We start from the raw sequence: 14,431 nt of genomic DNA, 5'->3' as shown, positions 1-14,431 counted from the left end.
CAAGTTAATCTCCATTACTCTTTACCTTCTAGATATTTTTAAGTGAGCCAAACACCATGAGACAAAGAGCCCTTTGGGTGTATTTTAATTAGGAAACTTTGAATCTTTGAGTTTTTTTTTTTTTTATTAAATCATAGCTGTGTACATTAATGCAGTCATGGGGTACAATGTGATGGTTTTATACACAATTTGAAATATTTTCATCAAACTGGTTAACATAGCCTTCATGGCATTCTCTTAGTTATTGTGTTAAGATATTTATATTCTACAATTAGTAAGTTTCACATGTACCCTTGTAAGATGCACTGTAGGTGTGGTCCCACCAATCACCCTCCCTCTGCCCATCCTCTCCCCTTCCCTCCCCTTCCTTCCTTCTTTCCCCATATTCTTGGGCTATAATTGGATTATAGCTTTCATATTAAAGCTATAAATTAGTTTCATAGTAGGGCTGAGTACATTGGATACTTTTTCTTCCATTCTTGAGATACTTTGCTAAGAAGAATATGTTCCAGCTCCATCCATGTGAACATGAAAGAGGTAAAGTCTCCATCTTCCTTGAACCTTTGAGTTTTAAAGGCCATGCTTCTTATGAAGAAGAGGAGATACCATCCACCAGAGAGAGATGAATTCTTAAGACAAAAAGAAGCCATTAATGAAAATTGCCATTGCTTTAGAGATGTCAAGAATCAAGAATCCGGAGATTCCAAACTTGGAAACTCATCTGAACCCGCATTACAGGGTCTTAAGGAGTCCTTTTCCTTTTATTTAATATACAACTGTGTTAAGGGCTCCTTGGAGTCACACTACTTCTCCCTGAAGGTTTTCCTTTTTCCTTTCACCTTGCCCTTGGACTGACTTGTAACATGGCCAGAAACCTTCAAGCTATTGATTGAGTTTTTAAAAACCCATTTGCCGGGTGGCGCCTGTGGCTCAGTGAGTAGGGTGCCGGCCCCATATATTGAGGGTTGTGGGTTCAAACCCAGCCCCGGCTGAATTGCAACCAAAAAATAGCTGGGCGTTGTGGCAGGCGCCTGTAATCCCAGCTGCTCAGGAGGCTGAGGCAGGAGAATCGCGGAAGCCTAAGAGCTAGAGGTTGCTGTGAATCCTGTGACATCATGGCACTCTATTGAAGGCGGTAAAGTGAGACTCTGTACAAAAAAAAAAAAAAAAAACCCCATTTGCCTTTAAGAGGGTGAGGAAGATGGTCCTGGGGAATAATTACCTGTTTTTGTTCTTCAATCAACTATAATCTGACCCCCTCCTCAAACCAAGGGGAGGCTTGCTGGGGAAGGTTGACATGCATTACCCGCCCTCCACGGGTGAGCATCACCCATCATTAGTGATTCTTACGGAGCTGGAATGTATTAATAATCATCAGGATTATCTCTCACCCTTTCTTTCCATAAATAATTTCTTTTCATTCAAGTTCACAAAATTGACAACCTACAATGCCATTTCCTCCTTTAAGGATGCAGCACAGAGCTGTGGCTGCTCTAATGCCTTGAACTTCGGGAGATAAAATTTTGTCCTGTAAACCAATCATTGGCTCTAAATAATAACCTTTTCCTTACTATGGAGGGTATGTCTCAGGAAGAGAAACATCTAGAGCAGGGGTTATCAAACTATGGCTTGTGGACCAAATCAGGACTGCCACCTATTTTTTTAAATAAAATTTTATTGGGACATGGCCATACACATTTATCTGGGCACTGTCAGTGGCTTCTTTGGGGCCACAACAGCAGAGTTGAGTCACGGCCACAGAAGCTGTATGGCCCACAAAGTCTAAAACACTATTTGGCCCTTTACCAGGAGTTTGCCGATCACTGCCCCCAGAGCACCGATATGACAGAAATAGCTCTCAACAGAGACCTGAGCGATCAGCAGGAAGATGGTTCTGGGGAATAATTATCTATGCTATGTCTCTAATTCCCTGTGGCCTTGGACAAGTCACTTTACCTTCCTGTTTATTTCTTTGCAAAATAAGAGAAGAAGCCTATATGTTCTCAAAGTTTCGTTCAAGGCCTTAAACTCTGAGCTCTGTGAGTGGGACATAACCTACCATCTCATCCCCTCCTGCACAAGCTCTCAGCCAACAGTGAAGCTGCCAGAAGTTTCCAGCACTTTCCTCTCACCCTGCACTGGGAATATCCCTCCTCCCCCTTCAGCGCTCTCCCTCTGTCCAGGTGTGGGGTGTGCACACTTAGGCAGGCCCTTCCTCTGTCCCCATCACAGTTTACACATCCTTTTTCTCCAGGTACTTGCCCTGTGCATGATCAGGCAAATCTAAGACACCAACTCCAGCTGCACTGAGCTGTCTCGCGCAGGCCTGGCATAGCTTCACTTTGCCAGGAATGCCAGGCAAAGCTCTGGTTCTCCATCCATTGTCTTTAAATAAATGAAAAAAAAAGAAACAAACAAAAAAAAAACCCAGAAGCCCATCAACAACAAAAACTCAGCATAATCCTTCATCAAGAATCGCGGTTCAGCTGGCCCATCTCTCTGTGGAAATTCTTTGTTGAGTCTTTTCACCAAGTCTTCACGGTCCACTTCTACGGTCATCAGTGGAACAGCTGACCAGAACCTCTCATCTATTTGAGGGGACAATCTCTGCTCCCATTTCAGCCCCTGTTGCTTCTCCCAAGACACAGGGAAGTCACAAGATGGTTACATTAGGGGATAGCAACCAAAGCTGTTTTCCTAGGGACTGTTGGGTAACTAGAATCAGCCCTCTCTTCTAGCTTTACTCATTACTGTGGTTCACAGTTCCTTGCTCAACTCTTTTGTTGCTGAACCAGCTTTCTGCTTCTGACCTCCCAGATGAAGTCTGGAAACCCCTCAAGGGGAAGTGTTGTGTTGTGCTTATAGTTGCTCTTTGTATACCGGGGGCTGGCACAGGGCTTGGCATGTAGACAGGGGCCAGTAAAGGACACAATAGATGATCATGACTGATAATGGATGAATGAATGGATAAGAGAATTTGCTGGATAGTGGGGAAGGCACCCTGGAATATGCAGCCTCATCCTTTGCACACGATGGGAATGGAAACAGAAGGGAAGATGAGGGAACCGTGAACAGAGAGGATTGTAAAAAGGAATAAATGGCATTCAGCACAAGCCGGAACTAGCAGCAGCCCACGGTGGACCAACTGTGAGCAGTCCGATTGTCCAACTCCGGGCTCTCAGCGCCAATCGCCAATCTCTGAGCCGCGAGGCCTCCCCGGGCTCGGTGTCAGAGCCCACAGCGCTGCTGGGAGCAGTCATGCGTGTTCCCTCAGCAGCCCAGGCCTCGGGGAGCGGGGCCAATTTACCTTCCGCTGCAAGAGCCAAGTCGTTTCATCCAGCAGCTCTCCAGACCCCTGTCCCCTCTCTGACATTTGGGGGATGGCAGCTCCCAGCCCACAGCAAGAAGTTTCAATGAAAAATGCAAAAGCCATTCTTTTTCTTTGGGCTAAGGGAGCCCCCCGCCGTGTGAGGGTTATTAGCTATTAATGTGCTGGTTAGGGACAGTTTCTGTAGTTTTGTACGGCTGCCTCTTGTCTCTTAAGGACACTCCTCAGGCCCACGCCCAGCCTCAGGACCTGCTAAGCCGTGCTGCACATTTCTGGGGGTGCTGCTCCCAACGCTCTGCCCTTTGAGAAGCCCCAACTGTCGTCTAGGGCTGAGCAGCAGGGCACACTTCCCCCAGTTCTTTCTCCCGTATTTTTGCCTCAGTTTTGTTTTTGTTTTTTTTGCAGTTTTTGGCCAGGGCTGGGTTTGAACCCGCCACCTCTGGCATATAGAGCCGGCGCCCTCCTCCTTTGAGCCACTCAGGAGCTGCCCTGCCTCAGTTTTTTAAATGCTGCTGTTCCTCTCTGCTCTGGAGAGTTGGGGACTTACAGTGGCAAAGGCTTCTGACCTGTGAGATCAGTTCCTCTGTGGGTAAGGTGTTTTCCTGCTTTCTGAGGCACCCTCTGCTGCGGTCACCCTCCAGATCCCATGTGGTAACCACAATCACAGCATCATCACTTCTTCATGGAAACGTTCCATGAGGTGAACCCTGTGGGTTCAAGTCCCACCTCTGCAACTTACCAGCTGGGTGAGCTTGAACGAGCTATTGTTTTCTCTATGCCTCAGTTTTCTCATCTGAAAAATGGAAATGAGAGTGGCATAAGAATCAGGGGAGTTATCCTATGGTATGCTAGAACATAAGCCCTTAAGTAATGTTGGCGATTATCATGATCCCCAGGCCACTACAATCTCGGGGATCTGGCCCTAATCCCTGGTGTTGGCTGCTTACAGGAAACACTGGATATTCCAATCTTCTCCCTCTCTTAATAGCTGTGTGATCATAGGGAGAACACAGCCGTCTGCCCCTGTTTCCTCATCAGTAAATGTGACACAATCACCCACAGCGATGGAGTTGTTATGAGAATCAAATGAGGTTATGCAAATGAATGTGCTCTGTGTATAGTGTAAAGCTACACACATGCTAAGTGATAGGGTAATACTGTCTAGAACAGATGATTAGTCTGTTCTCTCTTTAAAAATAAAATCTCCTCTGGGAGATGAATTCCAGAATTTGCCCCTGCCTTAGCCTACTGCCGCAGTTCTCAACCTGTGGGTCGCCACCCAGGGGAACTGTATTAAAGGGTGGCGGCATTAGGAAGGTTGAGAACCACTGCCCGAATGCTTTGCTACCCAGAGGGTGAATAAGTTCTTTATGTTGCTTTAGTTTAATTTCTCAAATTAGTCCTATGAAAGCATGAACAAAAGTTAGTCTTCATCATCTCATAACACAGGAAAGTGGGAAAAGCCGGGCCAAAGGGTAGCTTCCCGGTAAGCACCATGTTCCCTGGTGAAAGCTGCTGAATGTTCTTTTTGATTGAGGTCTCCTGATCACTAAAATGAGGACAATACGCTTATTCATTGTTCAACAACTGCTTACTGCAGCCTCCTCTGCCACCCATGCTGCACAGGGCACAGAGCGTGGGCAGATCCGATAAGACGCTCGCCGAGGAAGTGACAGGTTCTGCTCCAACTGAAACTCTGCAGGTCCTTTAAATGCTAGTCATATCATCTGCTTTAGAAGTCTCAGCTGCTTTTTTTACGGTGCCCACAAATGAAATTGCTCAGATAGCACATTTATGGACATGATAAACCCATAGCAACAGACAGATCCAAGTAATACTCAAATAACAACAGGTACCAAGGACCCAGGAAATGCCACTTCCAGCTTTTGTTTTTGTTCTTGATTTTTACTTCAATCATGCCTGCCCATTGGTTAAATCTCAAACTGATCAACTCTGTAAGGGAAGGATGTCCCTGGGAAATCCAGAATCCAGGAGAGTTACCACATTGCAAGAAATCTCTGGTTTGAGTCTTCTCTCCAAGCCCCTGAACTCTGTTCCTCCCCACCCAAGAATAAACCATGCTAGTGTAATTTTTCAGGCCTGCAGAACGTGTTGGGAATTGCCTATTCCTACTTTTCTCAATGGAAGCAATGTGCCCACACCTTAAATGGCAGGGAAGGATAGTCACAGGTAGGGGCCAGCCAGCCTCCAGAATCTGTTCTGAGCAGCAAACCCCTGGGGAGCTGCAGCCCTCTGGAGATCACACCATCCTTGCTCCTCTGCCTTCCAATATCCCAAGAGAAGAACTGGGTGGACAGCACGTGCCTCACCTTCACCAACCTTGAGGTTTGGAAAACTTCCAGGCTCAGCATACCACAGAAGCAAGGAGGCCCTTCTGCCTGAAAACACCATATCTGGAGTTGAGCCTCAAAAGAAAGGTGCTTCTTTAACTGGCTGGTAGTAAGCACCTCTGTCAGCCATTCCGTGGGGTGGTAGATTCGTGGGTGCTAGAGGCTTCATTACACAACAAGTTGTGAGGACAGAAAACAGGAGATGTTGGGGTGGCACCTAGGGTTTAAGGAGTAGGGCGCCAGCCCCATATACCGGGGGTGGCAAGTTCAAACCCGGCCCCAGCCAAAAACTGCAAAAAACAACAACAACAAAAAAGAACAGGAGATATTGAACTCAGAGAATAGAATGTTGGGGGAAAGGATGAAAAAGAGAAATGGAAGAGGAGATGCTTTGTAAAAGCAAGTAAAAAATAAGAAAAATCAATTTTGACTGTGATGAGAGGAAACTCTTTCATTTGGAGGCTGCTACCAACACTGAATTATCAGAGTTTCTGTCTCTTGGAGAACCAGGTGGTATTTTGCAACAAGGACTATGAAAGACATATAACTTATGACCTGGTAATCAAATCTCTAAGAATATAACCCAGAGAAGTAATACAAAAGAAAAAAGAGGACAGACTCTACCTAAAGATAAAAAGAAATTTTTAAAATACACATCCTATATATACACATATGTGCTTTAAATTTCATCCTGGGATGAAATTATAGATAGAGATATATAAATATTCAGGGAAAATACACAGAGGATTTTTAGGGTTGTGACACTACTCTGTACAATACTATAGTGGTGGATATGTGTCATTAGATATATCTATCTGTCCAAACCCACAGAATGTTCACCACCCAGAGTGAACCCTAATGTAAACTATAGACATTAGATAAAATGATGTGCCGAGGTAGGGCTCACCAATTATGAAAAATGTACTGGTCTGGTATAGGGCATAGACATCTTGGAATGAAATTACAAATGTAGATGTATAGATCGGATATTCAACCTCAATATCCAGGAATAGTAAAATGACCAAAACCCTAAGATAACACTACAGCGACTCATTCTGCGGCCACTTGAGAGGTAAGAATGGAATCCAGGTGGCCAGGCGCAGGGCTTGGCTCACGCCTATAATCCTAGCACTCTGGGAGGCCAAAGCGGGTGGATTATTTGAGCTCAGGGTTCGAGATCAGCCTGAGCCAGAGTGAGATCTCCTCGCTAAAAAAAAATAGCTGGGTGTTGTGGTGGGTAACTAGTCTCAGCTACTTGGGAGGCTCAGGCAAGAGAATTGCTTAAGCCCAAGAGTTTGAGGTTGCTGTGAGCTGATGCTACGGCACTCTACCGAGGGCCACAGAGTGAGACTCTGTCTCAGAAAAAAAAAGAGAACAGGATGTATGGTAATACATGGATAGATACACATAAATAAAAATTATGTCATGAAGATAAGCAGGACGCAATACAGCATGCACACATTGATGTAAAATGTATACATGTGCAATTTCAAGGCTCTGAGGTAAATTTGTAAAGATGTAAATAGTCAAACCTTTAACCTCGTTTTTTTTTCCTGTCCAAAGTTTAGAGGCACAATAAACATTTTGAATTTAAAAAGAGACCTGAGGATACAGTATAGTCAGAAAGAGAACTTAGAGGGTGCAGAAAGTGATTACAAGCAACAAAACTAGAAGCCAATCACCGTGGAGTAACAAGGGGGGCCATCCCGGCTCTCACCCCATATCCTTCCAGCCTGCCTGCCTTCCTGGCCTCCACCCCTCTCGTCATCAGGACGCGGACTCTGCCTCCTCTTCTTTTTGAGGATTTGCATTTCTCATTTGTCTTTTTTTTTTTTCCTCTTGTGTTAAAAAGATAGAATGCCAGTGGAGACTTTCTGGGCTGTTCCCTGGACTGTCTTTCCAGCTCCCTCCTTTCTACGTTGCCTATGCTGGGAGACTCCAAAGCTTTCCAAGATCTCCACTCCACATTTTGTGGCCCAGGTTCTTTCATGGCAAACGTGTGAAGGGAGAGAAGGCACACTCCATAGCCCCCCGAGTCCAGATTTGCCACTGGCAGCAGGTCCCTGAGCCCCAGATCCAACAATGGCTCCCTGGTCCAGCCGCAAAACATTTATAACCTCTCCAAGCAGTCCTCTGGCAGAGACAAGTACACCGCGAGCTCAGAAAGCTAATGACCTTGAAACTATCCATTTATCTTGGCCTTTCCCCCTCCGTGTGAAATGCCACAAAAACTGCCAGTCTCTCCCTTTCTCTGTGAAGAAGAATGAGCAGAGCCAGAAAGCCATGCTTCTCCCTTGCTTTTTCTCCTGGTCCAGGCCCAGGGTTGGAATACCAATGGGAAGCAGAGAGGAAAAGAAATCATTCTTGATCATCCAGACTGCCTTCCAGAATCCTCCAAGTAGGGGACAGAGCTCACCTGAGTTCTGTTTCAAAGCCTAATGTTTGTCAGCTTCTCCATAAATCTTCATAAGTAGACGATGCTGATTCCTAACAATCCTCCTGCCTGGAGCCAGAGACTGGTGACAGCTCTTCTAGTTCGAGCTGCTCTGGCAGCCAGCAGTGGACAACATAGCTCCCAGCCACCTCTGCCCTCCCATCAAGAGTAGGAAGGGGGAGGGCAGCCACCCCGAGGAATTCAAGCTTCTGAAATCAATCGTTCTTCTCAGGGGCCCAGCATCTGCTTCGGCGACTGCCCTCTCCCTGGCACGGGGACATCGGCTTCCTGCTGGGCTTCACTGAAGCCAAGAGCTGGCACAGCGAGACTCCCCTTTGTTTACGGTGTGGGCCACTTGGGTGTGAGATGTTTCCTCTCCTCTTTCCTGCAACCCTCAATTGGATTTGGGTTAAACAACAAATTCATAGACTATGGCTGGGTTGAGAAGGCAACAAACCAACAAACAAACAAACAAGACCAAAATCAACAAAGGAAAATAAAAGTTACTGTGCATTTGAAAAAGGCAAAGCTGATTTTAGGGTGAGGAAGGCTGCCTCACCCAATACCTGCGTCTTCCATTTTACGAGTTCATTTTCTTGATAACTTTTTCCCTCTTTTCCTCCCACCAAAGCTCTATTTCTCTCCTTTAGCAGAATCACATACCAGGGTCACAATGTTCTTCCCATATCAGAGGAAGCCAAGGTTCCCTTATCATTGGCCCTTTTTTGCATCTCATTTCCAATACCTTCCAGAAGGACATTCTGAGAAAACATCTTGAGGAGGAAGGAACGGAAGGAGGGGCTGATGTAATGGTCTCTCATTCGAAACACTAATTTAGAGCTCTCTCTCTCTCCAGAGTTGTTTTGTTTTATTTTTGTTTCCCCCAAGTTTGGCTTCAAGGTTAAAAATATATAATTTTCAGGTAAATCCACAGTTGGGTTTAAAATTCCCAGGCTGCCTTGGATACATGAAGAGGTAGGTTAGTTTGTTTGCTGCTGGATTCATGTGTGCGATGGTTAAATTAATCCTTCCATAGGATGTCTGAATAGGTTATTATAAGGTGCTTAGAGATTTGGCAGGCTAAGCCCCATCTTTCTTTCAAGATGTTAAGAAAATAAATGTAAATGCAGGAAACACTGCATGTGGGGCATCTGCTGTCCAACTGTGTAATTTGAATGTCAGCGTAATAGTTAGGAAAAGTTAACCATCAGAGCAAGGACACGAGATTCTCGCTGGAGTAGATTCTTCTTCAGAACCTCCGTTTAGTTTTGATCCCAGGGGACTTGAGGCTTGATCTTCTTCCAGTTCCCCAGCCCTTTCGTCTTAGTTTAGACTCTTTTGTCTTCTTTCTAACAAAAACCAACTTGACCTATTTTGAACCAAGAGGGGAATGTATTAAAAAGTTACTGAGGTATCCCAATGGAGCTTCTCTACGAGCACAAAATAGGAACTGTAGGAACTGGAAGGATGTCAGGAATTCGGACTGTGCCCTTGTTCTGTTTGTTTTTCCTCTGTGTTTACTGTTTACTTTTTTGCTCTTCTCCAAAGGTTGGCTTTCTCTGCTGTTGTTTCACATGTGGTGGGATGGGGGACATGTGAAAACAGGTGGTAAGACCAGCTCCTGAGTTTAAAATGTCTCATAATTCCATCTGTGGGGAAAATGCCCCACCTTTGATACTGGATTTCACTTTGGCGATCATATGATTCACATATGTTGGCTCTTTCTTGTTGCCTCATCTGCACAGTTTGTTTACCACGTTCCTTTCTCAAAGCATCCTGTTCTTGTTAAGTGAATTTATAAGTAGTTTTCAACTCTCGCTAGAGATACAAATGAGATGTTTGTGTTGTTTATTTATTTTTATTTTCAACTTTATCTTGTATGACCTCTCTCTCAAAAAAATGAACACGTGGTTTTAAAAGATTCCTGCAAAGAAACCGGGTAGACATTAAAGTCAAAGCTGATAATGCAGAGAAATTGAATCCCAGAAAGATGAGTCTTCATCAAATACATTTTAGGGAAAAAAAATTAGTGATGATCAATTATATCTGTCAAGATGTTGACCCCAAAAGTCAACATTTTGAAATATGGATTTATATCCACTTCAAATGTTAGCTAAGGATGGCAGTACTTGCATAAGAATTATAAGTAAATACACCTATTTATAGATTTCTTGTGCACATTCAAAAATATTTCACTGATAAGTTGACCAAAAAAAGTTTGGTGACTGCTGAGTCCCTGCTTGGAACAAGGGTCATGGAGAGCATCCAATCCTCTGTTCTGGGGCCACCTGGTTGCAACAGCATCACTGCTCGTGGGGGGCAGTGGTCAGGTGGCCCAGATGCAGCCTGAGGTAGCAGTCTGGAGTAAGAAGCCATGTAACTAATCAGGAGACTTGAAAGCATTTCTCCTGATGAGGACTAGACTCCCCATCATCACACCTGATGGGGACTTGTTGTCTCTTTAGCATGTGAAGGGAAGAGTGATTCCAGAAGACTGGCAATCACTGGGAGCTTTCAAAGTATCCATGTCATTTAAAAAAATATTGTGTCCAAAAATATGATATTCATTCAGAAAAATTAAAAGTACACATATACAACATACAGTGTAAGAAATAATAATTAAATGAACCTATTGTACCCACAACCCAGGTCAAGAGTTAGAGAAGGTTGCCGGCTGCTGAAGCTCCCCACTTACCCTTTCTTAATCACATTTTTCTCCTTCTACCCTACGCGAATTTTCTGATAATCCTTTTCCGGCTTTATAGTTTTACCCCTTTCGAATGGTTTGGCTTTACTTGTTTTTGAATTTTATATCAATAAAAATCATATCGCACGTACTCTTCTGTCTTATACCTTTGGTTCAACCCTGTTGCAAATACCTGAATCTATTTTTATTAACAGTCCGTTTTCCTTGAAGGAAGATCCAATTGATTTATCCGCTCTTTTGTTGACTTGGTTCTACTTTTGTGTTGTTATAAACAAATCTGCCTTAAACATTGTGGTACATATATCCTGATATGCACGTACCTGAGTTTTTCTAGACACAGCTAGTGGTAGTAGAGAACTGAGTTTTAAGTGATGTAAACCTTCAGCTTAGTGGATAATGCCAATTTGCTTTTCAAATAAATTATTATCCATTGACACCAGCCCCTCACTAACAGTGAGTGAGGCTTTCCATTATTAAATATCTTTGCCAATAGATTTGGCAAATATTATTGTTAAACACATTCTTGCCAATCTGCTGAGTGTTATCTCTTTGTGTCACCTCTTTATATTATCTCCAATGTTATCAGTTTGTGGTTTTAATTTGCATTTCTCTCATTACTAATAAAGGGCTCTCACACCTATTTGTTAGCCATGTGGATTTTTTTTCCCTTTGGTAATTTGCTGGGGTTGGCTACTTTTTCTATTGGATCGAGTTTTTCCTCATTGACTTGAAATGGCTCTTTATATGTTTTTGATTTATTACAATATTTGTAACCAAACATTTATTGGTTATCCCACCTTGTGGTTTGACCTTTTATAATTTTCATTCTATCTTTTGGTGAACATGAGTTCTTAATTTTAGTGTGATCAAGTTCATGCATCTTTCAGTTTTGATTTGTTAGGAGAGATTACCTTTCTTTCTCCTATGAAGATGTTCTGTATTAACACCTAAAAGCTGATAGTTTTACTTTTAATGTGTAGAGCTTTCGTGTACCTGGAATTTATCATTGAACGGCATTCCTCTCCCACCAACCTGCCATGGACCTCTGCCATATGTCAAGTGTCCAGGTATAAGCTTATCCTTTCCTGTCCTTTGTGTTCTGCTCCACTGGTCTACTTGTCTACCTCCAGGGTAATATCACACTATTCTATAATTTAAAACAAATGTTGATGTCTGGTAGAGCACATCCTCCTACTTCAATATTTTCCTTTAATAAGAGAGTCTGGGGGTATTCTTTGTATTTACATAAACATTTTATAAGCAACTTGTCAAATTCTATAAAAACAACTTGCTAAGATTTTCATTAGGGTTAGGATACACGGGATATGCAGTTCTGAAAACCAGCTTGGGAAAATAAGTTATCTTTCCAATATTCGGTCTTCCCATTCATAAATATTGTATATGATTCAATTCATTTAGGTTTTCTTTCACAATTTATTTTTTAATATTTTACAATTTTAAAATATTGTCCGTGGAAGTCTTGCATCTTTTTTGGAGTTTTGGCGGGGGCCAGGCTTGAACCCACCACCCCCAGCATATCGGGCTAGCACCCTACTCCTTGAGCCACAGGCACCGCCCTTACATCTCTTTTAAAACATTTATGTTAGTTGTTTCTTATTTTTAAAATATATTTTATTGCTGATTTATAGACATACAACTGAGTTTTGTATATTGCTATTATATTCAGCTACCGTGGTAAAGTCTCTTATTAATTCTAGTAATTTGCTTGAAAATAGTTTTGAATGTCCTATGAACGCAAACGTATCTTTTTTTCCCCTTGCCTTACTGCACTATCTAGGACCTCTACCATAATGTATAATGTTCCCCATTATAATTTTTATGCCTGTGCCTCATATCTTTGCAACACTGTAAGCTCAGCGAGGAATGGATCTCTGCACAAAAGTGGTGTTTAGGAAGCATATATTGAATAGATAGTTGAATGAATGAGCTTTTCCCACACCCGGATGGCAAATTATAACAGAAATCACAAGTTGTCACAGAGGCAGGGGACAAGTTGAAAACCTAGGTTAGGAGTCAAAATCAAACCCAGCAGGACAGAACATACTCCTGAAGACCAAGATGAAGGTGCAGACCAGCCAGGTGGAAGGATGTAAGCTGGGCACAGAAGGAAAGAGAATAAATAATTTTCTTATGCCTCAGGCTGAGCACTAGGCACTTTAAAATTCATAATTCTCCTACCCACCCCCATCCAAATTCCATGTGATTATGTGTATGTGTGTGTTATTATGCTACTATTGTTCTGATCTTAAAGCCAAAATCTTGGCCGAGCATGGTGGCTATAATCCTAGCACTCTGCCAAAGACAGGAAGATCCCTTGAGGTCAGGAGTTCGAGACCGGCCTGAGTAAAGTGAGACTCCATCTATACTAAAAGAGAAAAATAAGCCGGGCGTTGTGGCAGTCACCTGTTTTCCCAGCTACTTGGGAGGCTGAGGCAGGAGGATGGCTTAAGCCTAGGAGTTTGAGGTTGCTGTGAGTTCAGCTAAGGCCATTGCATGCTAGCCTGGGAGACAAAGTGAGACTCTGTCTCTAAAAAAAATTAAAAATTAAAATTAAAAAGGCTAAATTTTATATGATCTGACCACCTGTCCAGCCCTGGTCTTAAGGTGCTGTTATAGTTTCCTATCTAGGCTTCCTTTCAGTTTCTAGAAAACTCCAAGCTTTCTCTTCTATTAGTAATTTGCATATCTACTACTGCCTGGAAAGCTCTTTCTGTCCCCACCTCTGCTGGCCTCTCCCTCTTGTTCGCCAGGTCTCTGCTCAAATGTTAGTTTCTCAGGGAAGCCTATTCTTATTTTCACCATATTGCCTAGCACCCCAGAAAGTATACTATTAAATTACCTGTACTTTTCCTTAATAGCTCTTACCACAATTTAATTTTTGTCCTGTGTTATTATTTGATTAACAGTAATCTCTCTTCTAGATTGTAAACTCCGAAAGGGTGTGACTGGGTCTAGCTTGTTTACCTCTGGGTTCCCCAGTCTATCTAGCCAGTGTCTGGCATTAGAAGGCTGATAATAGCTATTCCCTGACCTAAAAACTCCAGATCTTCACTATGGCATTTCCTTCATGTAAGTACCTCTGGGAAGACTTTTCCATTTCTCCAGGGGTTCCCTCTCTGCTCTAGAGCTCTCTGTTTTTTTTTTTTTTTTTATTGTTGGGGATTCATTGAGGGTACAATAAACCAGGTTACCCTGATTGCGTTTGTTAGGCAAAGTCCCTCTTTTTTTTTGTTTGTAGAGACAGAGTTTCACTTTATGGCCCTTGGTAGAGTGTCGTGGCATCACACAGCAACCTCCAACTCCTGGGCTTAAGCGATTCTCTTGCCTCAGCCTCCCGAGTAGCTGGGACTACAGGCGCCCGCCACAACGCCCGGCTATTTTTTTGTTGCAGTTCAGCCAGGGCCGGGTTTGAACCCGCCACCCTCGGTATATGGGGCCGGCGCCTTACCGACTGAGTCACAGGCGCCGCCCGGCAAAGTCCCTCTTGCAATCATGTCTTGCCCCCAAAAGGTGTGTCACACACCAAGGCTCCACGCCCCTCCCTCCTTCCCTCTCTCTACTCTTCCTTTCCCCACCCCCCTCCTTTTTTT

General features: G+C 43.4%; 1 long non-coding RNA gene across 1 annotated transcript; it reads right to left on the bottom strand.

Moving 5' to 3' along the window:
- Nucleotides 1–385: 385 nt before the first annotated feature.
- On the bottom strand, nt 386–8,217 carry LOC128597612 (uncharacterized). Its single transcript, XR_008383300.1, has 3 exons — nt 8,096–8,217; nt 4,068–4,121; nt 386–629 (listed from the first exon to the last, which is right to left on the bottom strand). It is a non-coding gene; the product is annotated as an uncharacterized LOC128597612 (long non-coding RNA).
- Between the last annotated feature and the right edge of the window lie 6,214 nt (nt 8,218–14,431).

The sequence above is a fragment of the Nycticebus coucang genome, chromosome 10, assembly GCF_027406575.1.
Source record: "Nycticebus coucang isolate mNycCou1 chromosome 10, mNycCou1.pri, whole genome shotgun sequence".
Classification (NCBI taxonomy): domain Eukaryota; kingdom Metazoa; phylum Chordata; class Mammalia; order Primates; family Lorisidae; genus Nycticebus; species Nycticebus coucang.
The sequence above is the reverse complement of the archived record's forward strand: the minus strand, read 5'-3'. Positions and strand labels throughout refer to the sequence as shown.